General features: G+C 35.3%; 1 protein-coding gene across 2 annotated transcripts in view; it reads left to right on the top strand.

The window, feature by feature from the left end:
• LOC111085497 (metabotropic glutamate receptor 2-like) overlaps nucleotides 1–15,001 on the top strand; it is a 42,484-nt gene that overhangs the window by 14,363 nt on the left and 13,120 nt on the right. Inside the window, exon 1 of one of the 2 annotated variants that reach the window (XM_022384338.1) lies at nucleotides 11,819–11,989. The exons of the other annotated variant lie outside the window; for it this stretch is intronic. The gene's annotated coding sequence lies outside the window, so the exon portion shown is untranslated. Of the gene's footprint in view, nucleotides 1–11,818; nucleotides 11,990–15,001 lie in introns of those variants that run through there. 2 annotated transcript variants of the gene reach the window in all.

Below are 15,001 nucleotides of genomic sequence, written 5' to 3'. Positions count from 1 at the left end.
ACACTGCTAAATTAGGGACGGCTAGCGCAGATAGCCCTCGTGTAGCTTTGCGCGAAATTCCAAACAAACAAACTACCGCATTTCACAAATTTTGAAGTTCTTTAGAGAATGAGGGGAGGTTTCGATTCAGCATTACAACTACTATATGAGAGCTGAAAACACGTGCTTTACTCGTGCATAATACTTTTATTGGAGGATGGTCGGAAACTTCAGATATAATTTAGTTATTTTAGATTGTTAAACTTGAACTTCCTAAATAGGATATAACTAAAACTTTACCTAATCAAGCATAGAGGTAAATAACTTTATGGATAAACGATAATTAAGCGAATAATTAATAATTACTTTTTCATTAGTTAGTTTGTTCTTGAACGAAACTTACACAAGCCTTTCGTGTAAGGTGTAATAAGCAGGAAATTGCACGAGCTCTCGTAGCATCAACCCCATACACTGTGACAGTGTCTGGGGTTGATGCTACCAGAGCTAAGGGTAAGCAATGCCACCTAACGGAGCTTTATACTTTCTTTTATTGCAGCCAGAGTCTGTTTGTTTGTTTGTAATTAGGCACAAAGCTAAAAAATGGGCTATCTGTACTCTGCCCACCACGGGTATCGAAACCCGGATTCTAGCGTTGTAAGTCCGCAGACATACCGCTGTGCCACTGGGGGACGCAGCCAGAGTCAAAACAACCATCCGTATTTTTGTAAAGATATATGAAACACGTTTTAGGCTTTAAACTACATTGAAAAACACAATTATTGCTGTGTTTAGATCATGCCATTAATAGACCAAAGAATGTATTTGGGGGCGTAGTTTTCTGTAGTAAAAATCTAATAAAGTAAAACTTTTAAGAACTTATCGCTGTATTTATCAGATGAAGAATTTTGTATTTAATGATGTCGTTGAAAAGTTATTTAGTTTATGTGCGATATTTGTAAGAAAACAATAAAACAATATGAGATCTAAAACCGTGAATGATAGTAACATTTAAGAGCTTTAATTATTACAGAAAGTTTGAGTATTCCTTCATTTCCCTCTACTTACTTACCTGAAGAAATCAGTCTTACAATATAGCTTCTCCTCCCGGGAAAAACACTTTTCAGACAAGATACATTTACATTCACAGCACCGCACACACCTTGTATGCCACGAACGGTCAAGCACATTTAGGAGAAAACGATCCAAGATTGGACGGTCACATCCCGCGCAAAGAATCATTTTCATAGTGACTAGCTTCAAATTTGGTGCCCTGAGTAACCCATGGCAGTCCTTCGTTTTCACACGAGTAAATTGAAAACCGAAAATATTTTGCGATATTCTGTAGGAAATGGGATACTCAATAAGAAATTTCCAAAAAAGAGAATTCTGGGCAAATGCCTTCGTTTGAATAATAATTGAGAGAGTTCTAGGTAGGACAGGAAGAGTTAGTTGTGTTGTTATAAGTCCACTTGAAAAATCGACAGTCAGTTCATCAAGTCTTAATTATTATCACCGAAACATCATACTTTGTATTCAGTGAGAGAAAAGGAAAAATTAACAACACTGTCTCACGTTTTACCGCGAGGCTCCATTTTGGTCACCTGGATACATTAGATGTTCAACTACAATACAGTACTGGTGGTTTAATATCATAGCACTGGATGTTGATTAACTACACTACTAACTGCAACTGTCTCCAGACCTCTCTACTTGTACGCCGAGTGAAACGTTCCGCCAAGTTTAGTTAGGTACTCGCGCTATTAGGGCGGTGCTTCAAACTGTCTGTCATATGTTGTTATGGCAATGTTGCTGTGTATGGGCATTAGAAAGAACGGCTTTTAACTATCTTTTCATGTTTCTAGAAAAGAGCATGAAGAGAGAGAGACAGAGAAAAAGATTTGTAGTATAGTTATTTCGTCAGTAAACATGTCATTTTGATTTATGTAAGCGTGATTGTTCTGTACGCGTGATTATTTTTCTGAGTGGTCTACGTGGATTCTTCGATGAGTCGTTTATTAAAACCGAAAACACATCCTGTTTGCGTGTGTCAGTAAATCAAGTGTGGAACAAGGATGTATTTCCAAAAATTACTTCAGGAACTGACAAAATTTGCTACTTATTTTTGGTTTATCGAAATTCCTTCTTCGGAGTTAGTTTAAACAGTATACTGCTCACCACCAAGTGCCGGGACGAATAAAAGGTCTAAGACGTGTGCAGTTTATATGAAATTAAAAATAGTTATTTTATGAAAATGAATAACGATAAGCATCAGTCATAATTTTCAAAACCAGTCAATCAGAAGAAGTGTCTATCGAAACACTGACATTTTATTACGTGGTAAACACCCTGTTCGTAGCATAAAAATGTCCGTCGGTGGGTCAGCGATGAGCTTACAAATACTTACAGCATAGTGAACAGAGCGCAGGTAGCTCATTGTGTAGCTTTCCACTGAGAAAAACAACAGTAACAATATACGAAGACACTTCTCCCCTGTTGGTGGTTTGTCGAGCATTACAGATTTTGAATTTGTTCTATTAAAAAAAATCAGCTATACGCTTAATACTCATAGAACAAAGTCGAACTTACCATTGGAGTTAAAAACTTATCAGGTTGGAATATAGATGTTCCTTTTTTACCATGCGTGTAAAACATAACATAGTTCTACAGTAGCGTTTTTCAGAAGTTTCTGCAACACATAGAAACATTCTCAACTCACTATTTCGTACAGATAAAAATAAATAAATTCCAAGTTAACTTTTTACTGAATTTGCTTTTTCTGTTGTGGAACGACAATTCCAATACAAGGACGAAGGAACTGGGTTTCCTGAGAGGAACACTACTGATCTACCATAAGTGAAGATGCTGTCTGCAGTACTGCATAACCCTCCCTCTGATTACGCCTGTTATTGTTATGTCATTAGTTGAGGCCTTTCACCGTGAGGAAGCTTGATATACCAAGAGCTACAGTGTGTAAGATTTTAACAACACACCAGCATTTTAGGGATTACAAAATTCATACAGTGCAACAGCTGCCTGAAGAGGACTACGAGACTATTGACACGGTGAGTACCGCGTGTCTAGACTGGATGGATCATTACAGTATGTTCCTTAATTATAGCGTATAAAGTAGACTATTTAATTGATACAGCGTATCTAAAATGAAAAGTACGTTACGCAGTATAGAGCGTATAAACTTTACACGCATGTTCCATGCACAGTAGATCATGCAAGCTATGCAAAATACTCAATATTTAGATGTACACAAGATAGTATAACTTCGGATGAGTTATAAGACGTGGTACTTACAGTTTCTATATAAAACATGTTTATACCTATCAGTTTTTAGACGAATTTCTCAATGTCTCACTTCTTTCATCAATTCTACACACTCTTGCCATTCAAAACTGTAGTATTTAACATTCCTCTTCTGCAAGGTATGTGGAAGCTCTTGGCTTGTCAGGTGTGTAACAATTCCTCCTCCGTACAAGCTTTCGGCTTCTGAAGTCTTGAACAACTCCTCTGTCATGAAGTATCTAGCAGCTCTCGGCTTGTATTTAATGTTTAACAACTCCTCCACTGTGAAGAGTGTAGAAGCTCTCGGCTTGCGAGTTTTTAAAAAGTCCTCCTCTAATAAGTACCTAGAAGCTCGCGGTTTGTGTAGTATTTAACAACTCCTCTAAAATGAAGTATCTAGAATCTATCAGCTTGAATAGTGTAAAAAAAACCCTCCTCTGTAAAGTATGAGTAGTTAGGGGGATACCCATGCGACTCACCGCTAGAGGGCGCCATATGCGTGTCGACCTCAGGGCTAGAGACGATATCATAGTTCCACAAAGTGTCACCAGAGGGTGATGGTGCCTAGCAATGATGTAACCAGAAAGGGTGTGTTGTTAGGGAAGCATTGCTAGGCCGCCATGACAGGCGAACATGACGTCATAGTTCTACGAAGAGGAATCAGAGGGCGCGGCTATCTTAGGGAGGAGTAATATCATAGTTCTAGTTTTAATTTATAAATGACAGAGTCTAATTCTTGAATTTCAACAATCGGTTCAGTCAGTTTCAGTTGGCTTAGAATAATTTTAAAATCAAAGAGCTATTTAATTCTAATATATGATATTTATACAAGCATGTGAAATGTATGATATTTCATGGTAAAATAAAAGAATTATATACTAAAAATCGATTCAATTCTACTTTTCAATAACTACTTAAACGTGTGAAATATATGAGATTTCATTATATAATGTCTAATTATTATTTTAAATATCTCATGTTATAATGCTTTGAAAATGTTTTTAAACAGTGTTGCTATATATAAGACGAAGTTTTCAAATACTGACACGAGTTTTACAAGGGTAGTTGGTATTACTATACTTCCACATATGATTAAGTCATCAATGTCAAGATTTAATTATGTTAAAACCATTATTTTAACGACAGCCGTACTGTTTGTAGGATTTTAACAAATCTGCTTTTATCCATTATTTGAATAAACTAACAACTTACGTTTTTGTTTTCAATTATATACACTTATTTGTATTACATGTATTTTACAAAGGTGGGCAATGTTACTAAGGACTGTATATACATTTCAACGTAAGTTTAATTGCGAACGTTTGACAAAGATGTTCCAGTACTTCGTATGGACAGTATGCAGTATAGAGACGTTCTTTTTTTCATAAAGTTTTGAGAACAGATATAACTGAACTTTCTTGGACACATGTCGACAACAATAATAAGTATAATATATACAATGTTGTCCACAAACAGACGAATACAGTCCTTGCAATACTTTTTTGTTGTAAGTTTATGTTCAGCAGTTCTTCTTGGTGATTTTCTTATGTTGAGATTATGTGGAGGCAGTCCTAATATTCTCCTTTCTCATCTCGACCAAAGTGAATACAGACCCAGTGGCTACCAGGTTTACGACTGGGATCCGGATTAACGATGCACAATTGTTTTTATGTTTGATCAGGTAGTTGATCACTGGCAAACAAACCTCCAAACGTCTTTCATGTACACAAATCTTGTGAAAGTATCGAAAACATTTCTAAAGTGTTCATAACTTCCTTTAGACAATGTTCCATAAGACACCTGCTGTTCCCTTTTACAAGTCAACGAGACAACTAATATAGCATACATATTATCCAGTACTTGAATGAGGATAATTCATTTTGCTACAACTAATGATAATAAATGAATGATTTACTGCTTATCCATCCATTTTATATTAAAATTTCATAAAGCATTGAATCTGCATAACATTAAGATACTGTTATGAAATATAACACACACACACACATATACAGTCTGGACACTGACGTCAAGCTAGCTAACCTTTGACTGTTAGGAATTACAAAGGCCGTCACGTGGTCCCTCCCATACAGACAGTGTTTCTATAAACGGAACATGATGGAATTATTATATCAATGAGTCATAAATGGCTAGAAAGTAGAGGCGGAAAACTAAAATAAATGTCAATTATAATACATTGTCTCTATCTATGCCCCCCCCCCCCAGGGGCACAGCGGTATGTCTGCAGACTCACAACACTAGAAACCGGGTTTCGATACCTGTGGTGGGCAGAGCACAGATAGCTCATCGTGTAGCTTTGTGCTTAACTTTAAAACAAACAAACTATCCGTGTATTTACTTTATACTTAATATTGAAAATAAACGGTTCAAACTCTACATAATCATACATTTTCTACATAAATCTAATGTTCATCATATTTTAATTGGAGTTTTTGTATGTCACTGAATGTATGTTTTTGTATGTCAGTAAACATAGTTCTTTCACTTTACATAATAATACAAAACATTAAATATACATTCATGATATTCCATTTCTCAATATCTAATGGCAATTTTCAGTTAGCATACAATTATTGCATACTTTCTACTCAATACTATGCCTGATGTACATCAAACTGTCAGAAGTTCAAGCAGTTTCAGTCAGCTTAGAATAATTTTTCAAAACGAAAGATTTATTCTATTGTACTTTTAATATCTACGTAAACATGTGAAATGTATGAGATTCCATTATACAATACAACAAACTAAATTTGTATGTACTCGAATGGTAACAGAGTTAGTTGTTTCCAAGCAGTGTTGATAAATTCGTTCACAAGTTCAGACACATTAGTCTACAACAAACAGTCTAATTTTTCTTTAAATATTAACAAGCTTCCAATCACATGTTATATTTGTTCATTGATGTTTCGGACTCAGAAAGTGTAATCTCTCAAAACTGACATAGAATTTTGAAACAATGTTATGGGAACTTGTATTATCTTCTTCACCTATAAATCAGTGCAAAACTTACCTTTATATACACTATACTATTTAAACTTATCAGTTTACCAAAGCATCAAATACAATTTTCACAAATGAACATTACCGAAAAAGAGTTGACAATCATAATCGTAAAAGAACCTTTAGTTATATATAAGTCAAGCGATTATTATTTGACTATTTCAAAACAGATATTTCCTCACGTGGATTTTACAGTTGTTACTGTAACATGAATTATCTTCTTCATTTAAACTTGTGCCCGGCATGGACAGGTGGATAAGGCGCTCGACTCACAATCTGACGGAATCCGCATCCCACCAAACATGCTCGCCCTTTCAGCCGTGGGGGCGTTATAATGTGACGGTCAATCCCACTATTCGTTGGTAAAAGAGTAGCCCAAGAGTTGGCGGTGGGTGGTCTTACACTGCTAAATTAGGGACGGCTAGCGCAGATAGCCCTCGTGTAGCTTTGCGCGAAATTCAAAAACAAACAAACAATCATTTAAACTTTATGGATAGAAAATCAAATATATAAAAATCATCATTTACAAATCAGAGTTCCGTGATTTTCTTATATGAAACTCACTTTTCATCATAGACTAATATACTATCTTTAGTTTATGTAAGTAAAATCTATGTATTTAGATAAAGACTTAAGTATCACATATACTGAATCATTTGTTAACAAACCTTCAATATATAGTAATATGTGCTATTTACAAAAACACCTTAGTTTATAAAATGATGACTTACAGTCCAAGGTAATAATACCTGTAATATATACTAGTTCTAGTATTAGTCAAATATAATAAACGAAACATATGAGGCATTCTCCAAAGTAATCAAAGTGTCTTTATTTCACTTTTTATAAATACATCATGTTTACTGTCTATCATTACAGGATAAACTCAGCAAGCAAAACAAACTGTATGTTCACTATACATTAACTCTGACAATGAAGAACGGATTTTGTATGTCACTGAACTTAACAGTCAGCAAAAGGAAATTAACTTTTCATGCACTTTACATGAGGATATAGAAAGCTGAATGTACATTCATGAAATTTTCAGTAGCTGATGGTACATTAGGAAATTATGCTTTGCTTCTAAGTTACTACTTTCTGTTTTCGATCTAGAAACGTATTTGTCATTTAAATATAACTTTACAGATATAACTTACCAAGATCTATACATAGTCTAACTTCTTGATGGCGTGTTTGTTACATGTAAAGAAATAACAGTGTTGTCCATCATCTTACAGTTTGGGCTATGTTTTTCAGATTTCTCTAAGGGGTAAATTCCTCTCACAAGTTGACAGCTCGATAGCATTTGATATATACAAATAACACAAACTGAAAAATGTATGAATTACAAATACTGGATTACCAAAATTAAATTACCCTTCATATAACTATGACTTTTGTTCTTTGTTCATTAGTCACATGACCACTACTTGAGAAACACTCTTTTCACTATCATAAAATTAAAACAAAAACTAATATGTTTCATCTGTGTAGCGCCCTCTAGCAGCGTCCGCGCGGTATCCTCCCTAACTACTGCTGACGGACCCCATCAGTAATTCTAGGGTTAACTTTATATCAAAAGCTGGCGGGCATCATCAGTAATTCTCGGGTTAACTTTATATTAACACGTCCCTCAGGAGCCGAGAGGTGTCTTTACACTACAAGTTGTTGAATATTAAAAGTAAGTTCAATACGAAAACTCCCAAAGAGGGTGTTTTGGACGTATCGTTTCGAGACAAGTTTTCGTTCGTTAAATGATAAATATTTAGGTTAAATACAACATCCTCAAGTCTCCATACTAGCTAGTACTAAAGTATACCCGCTGGGAATAAATTTAGTATATGTCAATAAAGCCACATTCTCGGCATCATTAATTAAGCAATTGCCAATCATTTATGCTTCTGCTATCACCTTTTTATATTTAGCTTTCAATTGAGATACGAACGATTTCACCTATGGTTCGGTAGGGAAGGTCGAAGCATCACGATAGTGAGTAATAGGATGAGTAGCCAGATACAATTTGATAACAGCTATAGGCAATAATATTGTACTCGGCTTGCTGCACAATATCTACCAAGGTGGTTTTAAAGGGTTCCTGATTACCTCTGCATGTCATTTGGAGACTTCCATGCTTCTTGTGCTTGGTCGTTAAGCTCGTGATGCGCTGACAGATTTCAGTCACTTTACCACTTCAAATCACTTTTCGCAGCCCCAACGCCAAAGGAGTGCGGGAAATGCCTTCTTTATAGCCAATAAAAATGTCCAAAAAGTTTCAGTTCAAATTTAGAAAGACCGGATTGGGTAGTTTTTTTTTAAACAAAAAATGTCCTCCACTGACTCGTGAGGGCCTATTAAAAACTGGCGGGCTCTATCAGTAATTCTAAGATTAATTTTATATCTCTCGTTTTTCACTTCCTCAGATAATCCAATTAATTTTAAGTTTATTGAAAAGTTGACACCGCCTAGAGAATCACAGTAGATTTGTTTGTAGTTGAGCATAAAGCTACACAATTGGCTATTTGTTCTTTGCCGGTTTCTAGCGTTGTAAGTTCACAGACATGCTGCTGTGGCCACAGTAGAAAAAGTATTGTGTTCGTTGCTTACTGTTATTTTTTTCATTGCAGGTTCCCAATAGTTATTGTTTTTATTTGTTTTGTTGTTGTTTTTTGCGATGATTCAAAAATATAGTTAGTTCAAAATTATTCTACGATAATTAATGTATGTTGACGTTACTGCCATATCCTTCAAACCTCTGACTAAATATTATCTCTGTTTGTTTGTACACAAAATTTATATTTCTTTTGTCCATTTCAACCTTCTCTCCACCTTAGAATCGACATGGAATAGTGGTTAACGTAATGGGCTGCGTATCAAAGGGTCTAGGGCTCTAAACGTGATGCTGCTGAACACGTTTCGCAGCTTCGGCTTGTTGTACAATCCAGTTATTCGGTTCAAATAACTGGACAAAGCCCTTGTAGTGGCGAGTAGTGTAAAATTAGGAACAGATATATCTTAAGAGTCTTTGACTTGGCCGTTTAGCCCATGTGCACATAAGGTGCCGCTCAGGTTGAAAACCCTAATCCAACAACCTTTCTCTCCCTGAATGCTACAGTTTTAATGGCACTGTGCTAACGAATAATAATTTTCTTACTGAAATCGTTTGCATCTAGTGCCTGCGTTATGAAGAACAAAGAAAAACCTATTTGTATTAACCTATTGTGTTGCTTTGTCCTTGGACCATGATAATAACTCACGCAACACTAACTCATTTAATGATCCATGAGTGATACAGAACCCTAACGTCAAGGTTGTGTTGGTTTAGTTCTAACTTCCATGTGTACACCTAAGTTGAAAGGCTTGCTGTCTTTTTTTTTCCCTCTCGAGATTATTTTCCCTTCATCACTAACATTGTATAAAAATACATAAATAATAAAGTTTGGTACGTGAATATTTGATTTTCTTATCACAATTTGTGATTGATTTCATTATGTAATTAAAAAAAATCTGTATTTACTTCTGTATTAACAAAGTTTAGTTAATATGTCTTTGTTTGCTATTCCCCACCCCTCCTTCAGTGTTAATTCTATAACAATTCTATTGGTTTTCTGCTTATATTCACAATAAATACCTTATTATTGAAACTTCCACTCTCGCTCTTCCCATTATATAACTTTATATAACATGTTATGCCATGTGGACCGTCACTTTTCTTTCCCAGTTGTTGATTCTGTCTGTAATATTTAATTCTTCCAATTCCTTTCGTCACAGCGTGTGTATTTCCAGTTATTTTTACAGAAACTATGATTTGTTATTCACTGACCATCCTCTTCCTATTCCGGAGATCTAGATCAAGAGCTATCAGTTAATAATCTGATATAACTTTAGTTTTAATTAGTTTAGGATGGCCATTTGGTACTCTGACTAATCAATAATTATCAATAATCTGACTTGACTTAACAACAATCTTAGTGAAGCTATTAGTAGGAATAAAACCAAATAGTAATGTGGCATAATAACAATCTGAATTAATCATTGAACAGTATCAATAAATCAAACAGAAATATGTTTTAGTTAGACAATACAGGTACGGAAGTATAAATGTCGTTAACACACGGAAATTAAGAAACTTGTTCTGGAATCCCTATGAAAGAGGTCCTTTTCAATTAATTTTTTTTCCGAGAAATAAGCCACTTGTTCCAGAAATCTCTCCAAAAATGTAGTTTTTGTTTCATTGTTTCGATATTACATATCACTTGTCCCAGAATCCTCATCAAAGATATGGGGTTTATCTCATTGTTTTGGAACTGTAAGGCACTTGTTCTATGGTTCTCACCAATAATGCGGGTTTATCTCATTTATTGGGACTCCTATTCCAGGGTTCTCACCCAGGATGCGTGTCTTATCTCATTGTTTTGTAAGTGTAGGACACTTGTTCCAGGGTCCTTAGCCAGGATGCAGGTTTTATTTCATTGTTTTGGAACTGTTGTTGTTGTTTATTAAGCACAAAGTTACACAAAGGGCTACCTGTGCTTTGCCCACCACGTTCTGGAACTGTAGGGCACTTGTACCAGAGTACTCACCAAGGATGTGGGTTTATTTCATTGTTTCAGAATTCCAGGACAAATGTTTCGGAGCCATCATCAAGGTTGTGAGTTATATTTCTTTGTTTGAAAGAAGTAAAACACTCTACTGTTCCTAAATTATATACCAGTGTTTTTTAATCTCCATCAAAGATGTAATTTTCATTTCTGAGTATAGAGGCCGCTTGTTGTTCTGACGTTTGACCAAAAACACATTCTCTTTTTACCCAATACACTTGTAATTAAAAAAATATCATGTAATAAAAAGAGAGTTGACCTTAGAAAGATATCAATTGACGAATTTCTTCTTTGGTTAGCTGCAAAGGTCATGATGAATAGCTTTTGGAATGCCGTAATTGATTTATTTTATGGTGTGTATGACAAACAAGGACACACACACACATTATATATATATATATATGCAGATAGATGTGTGAGTGCGTGTGTATACAGCCTTGACTGTGTTGAGTTGTTTTGTTTGTGATGTGTGCTTATGTTATCATGTGTGATTAGAAAGATGCAGACCCTTCAGCAGAAAGTTGGAAGATCCATTCCTGATTCTGTTTTCACGATAATTAGTGGAACCTACCATTTTATCTTCGCTCTTTCACATTCTTTCACGTGAGTGTTTAACAAATGACCTCTAAAAAAATAGAACTGACCAGATGCTTCGGGATTCATCAGGAAGTAATATTGAAGGTTCTTCTGAAGTGTTCTTGATAAGCGTCATTTGCAGAGATAAAAAAGTCACAACAAGTTGTAAGAAACAACAAAAAACGTTCTTCCATATTTATTGCAGTGTACGTAGTATAAAGATAGTAAAGACTCATGCTTCAGCTCCGAAATGATTTATATTCTCACTTAATAGCCTGGCGGAGATAGTAGAAAACACTCACTTTCCTAAAGACTTTCACGTGTAAGCTACATGTCAGGGCGCCATCTGCTGGGCTAAGACGGGTTCAGAGTGATGTATGAAAGACGTATCTGTCAGTTGATATCCACAGGCTAACGCGTAATGGGGTGATACAAAATCGTGCTGAAACACTGATGTTAGACCCCAGTGGCATACCAATTGATCATTACCAGCGGCCTGAGGCAACATGGCTTACTGTCACGTGAGTTGTTTTTCTTGTTTGAATAATTTATATGAAATGAACGTTCGCAAATGCTGAAATCTTGAGTGTTTAGAAATTATTATCGGGGTGAATTTAGTTATTGAATTTAGTTTTCTCATTTTCTAGTTTTTAGTGTTAGTTTTATAGTACTTTATAAAATTAATTTTAAATTGAAGTTAAGAGTTTTTTGTGATTAAATCATATCTGTATTTCAGTATCATGTCATGAAACATATCTAAAGTAATGTCTTTTATAGGAAAACGACTATATTTTACTAAAACATTATCTAATGCTTTTCCAGCATCATTTTAGTTGAGTCCTACCTGTTATTCTAAATCATTAGTGTTAAAAAATAGTCCGTTTTATTATAATTGTTTGTTTGTTTGAAGTTAAGCACAAAGCTGCACAATGGGCTATATGTGCTCTGCCCACCACGAGTATCGAGACTCTGTTTCTAGCATTGTAAGTCCGCAGACATACCGCTGTGCCACTGGGGAGACGTTTTATTATAAAAGACATTTCCATGTAATGTTTAAAACTAAAACATTCTTCATCGAGAAGGTTTGGCCATTGTGGTTGACCTTCTTGTAAATATTTTTAGTACAAAGAAGATTAAATATATCACTGTTTTTGGATACCGCCAGTTATTTAGACATGTATTACATTAAAAAAAACACACATTAAAACCCTGGAGCGTTTGATAGATGACTCTTCTACAAATGTAAAGATTGAATAAGACAGATCTACCTGTGGAAATCGCTAGAGTTTGTTTGTTGTTAAGCGCAAAATTATCTGAGCTGTGCCCATTGCAGGATCGAACCTCGAATGTTAGCGTTATAAGATCCCAACTTACCGCTGAGCTACCAAGGGCCAAAGCGCTAGGATTTTGCTGTTGTTTTCTTGGTTCCAAGCTAGAGAATGGCCTATTTGTATTTTGTCCACCATGTGGAATCGACTCCCTGATTTCAGAATTTTTTTCCGTAAACATACCGACAACCCACCAAAGAACGCTAGACTTTTATTGTTTTTGTATATTGTAATTTACCAATATTTTTGTTTACGTGGTTTTTACTATCGTGAACGTATACACGTACCAATTATTTTAGCTTTTTCTTACGTACATCCACTTCTTCCCTCTTATAAAAATTCTGTGCAAGCCCAAAAATAATTAAAATTCTGTCTCTTAGCAACATATAATGGAATTGATTATTAACAACATGAAAAATCTAATCTCTTACCAAAATAAAAAGAAACACCCGAGTTTCTTAACTGCCAGTATATGAAATAAATAAGAATAAAAAGAACTAAATTTGAATACTGCCACACTTGCATTTTAATATTATTCGCATTATTAAATCTCTATAACAATAATATTGCAAGCTAGAAACAGTCACACAGTATTGTTTGTTGAATTTGAAACAAAGGTGTTTCAAGACTATCTGCACTAGCCGCCCTTAATGTTAAAGTGATAGAAAAAGTGGGAAGGTAGCTAATCAACAGCACTTACCGCCAACTCTGAGGCTAATCTTAACTAACGAAAAGTGAGATTAACCATTAGATTATAACGTCCCCACGGTTGGAAAGGCCATATTCGGTGATGTGATTCGAACCTAATTACCAGGCCATGTCAGGTCTATCGAAGTAGAAACGTGTACAGTGGTTTTTAATATCAGAAATTAAAATTTCTAGTATCTACGTTTTTTCGTAAGTTTTTTTTTGGGGGGGGGATAGCGAGCCTAATCACTCTGAAATTTTAACTCGAGGTTCCTTGGTTTCTCCAGTTTCGTTTGAAAATGTATGTACCACCTCATACCTGTTTGACAAATTAATCCATAAATTTAACTAAACCAGATACTTTCTTTTCACTCGGTAGGTGGGGTATCAGCTGTGGGCTGAGAAGCCTAACGTGTTTCCGGGGAAACTGTCTAGTAAAATCAAAAGAAAAGTACAGTAAAATATATTATTAAAATAAGTTTTCGTTCTATCTTCTCTTTTCTCTTCGCTGTCATGCGTTTTCCGTTAAAGTAAACGTTGAAAGAATCAATAAGACATCAATGTACATGAGAGTTCACGTATACTCTATTTCCGCATTCATTATGAAGATTAACATAAAAGAATTGAACGTATCGTTTCTTCTAATTTCATGTGCTGACGTTAAACACAGGAAACGTATCCTTTTCCCATTAATTTAATACCTAAAAAGATCTACTCGGATTGATAGGTTGACCCTGTCACATGTATACCACGTGAAGTACGTAATCTCAATGTTTAATACATAACATCAATAGATGAATGCATTTAGGACACGTTATATCATATATTATTGCTCACCATGTTAGAATTCATTTGTTTGTTTGTCCGCGAACTCCTCCCATACATTTGGAGCTAACAGGACCAAACTTAACAGGCAGATTTGGGGTTGCCTAGGAGTGTCCTTATCTACATGGTGTAGCACCCTACCAAAGGGGAGTGGTGGTAAGAGATATTTATAATGCACCCGTATAAATCACTCAGTCCATGAAGAGGGTCTAGGATTAAATTTTCAGGCTTAGTGATCCCGAACCTGGCAAGGTATGTTGTGTTCAAGCCCTCATCTGTATACCGGGGGCACCATGTTTGGAACTATGTTAATAATTCCGTTCACAAGCTATTAGGACTGCATTGCTAACGGGTTTTTTTTTTCAGGTAAGGGCCTTCATTGTGGAAGCCATAGAAGTAATTGGGGATAACGGAAGAGTTTGATAGGTACATTGGAGCCTCTGTAATATGAGGAAGCTTTTGAACCCCGCACTTACTTTATGATCTATCTACACATATATTAGGTCGTCAATAAGTTAATGTCGCTTTTTTTTTAATGGAAAAACCCGAACAACTTATATATTAAAACAAAACACTTATTAAATGAAATAGTCTCCATTCTTATCGATGATCGTTTTTCATTTTACAATCAGGTTGTTAATGCCCTGATTAAAGCAATCACTTGGCTTTGAAGCAAAAAAAACATGTCAATGT

The sequence above is a fragment of the Limulus polyphemus genome, unplaced genomic scaffold (genome assembly GCF_000517525.1).
Source record: "Limulus polyphemus unplaced genomic scaffold, Limulus_polyphemus-2.1.2 Scaffold427, whole genome shotgun sequence".
Lineage (NCBI taxonomy): Eukaryota > Metazoa > Arthropoda > Merostomata > Xiphosura > Limulidae > Limulus > Limulus polyphemus.
Note: the sequence above shows the minus strand (reverse complement) of the source record. Positions and strands in the feature narration are given on the sequence as shown.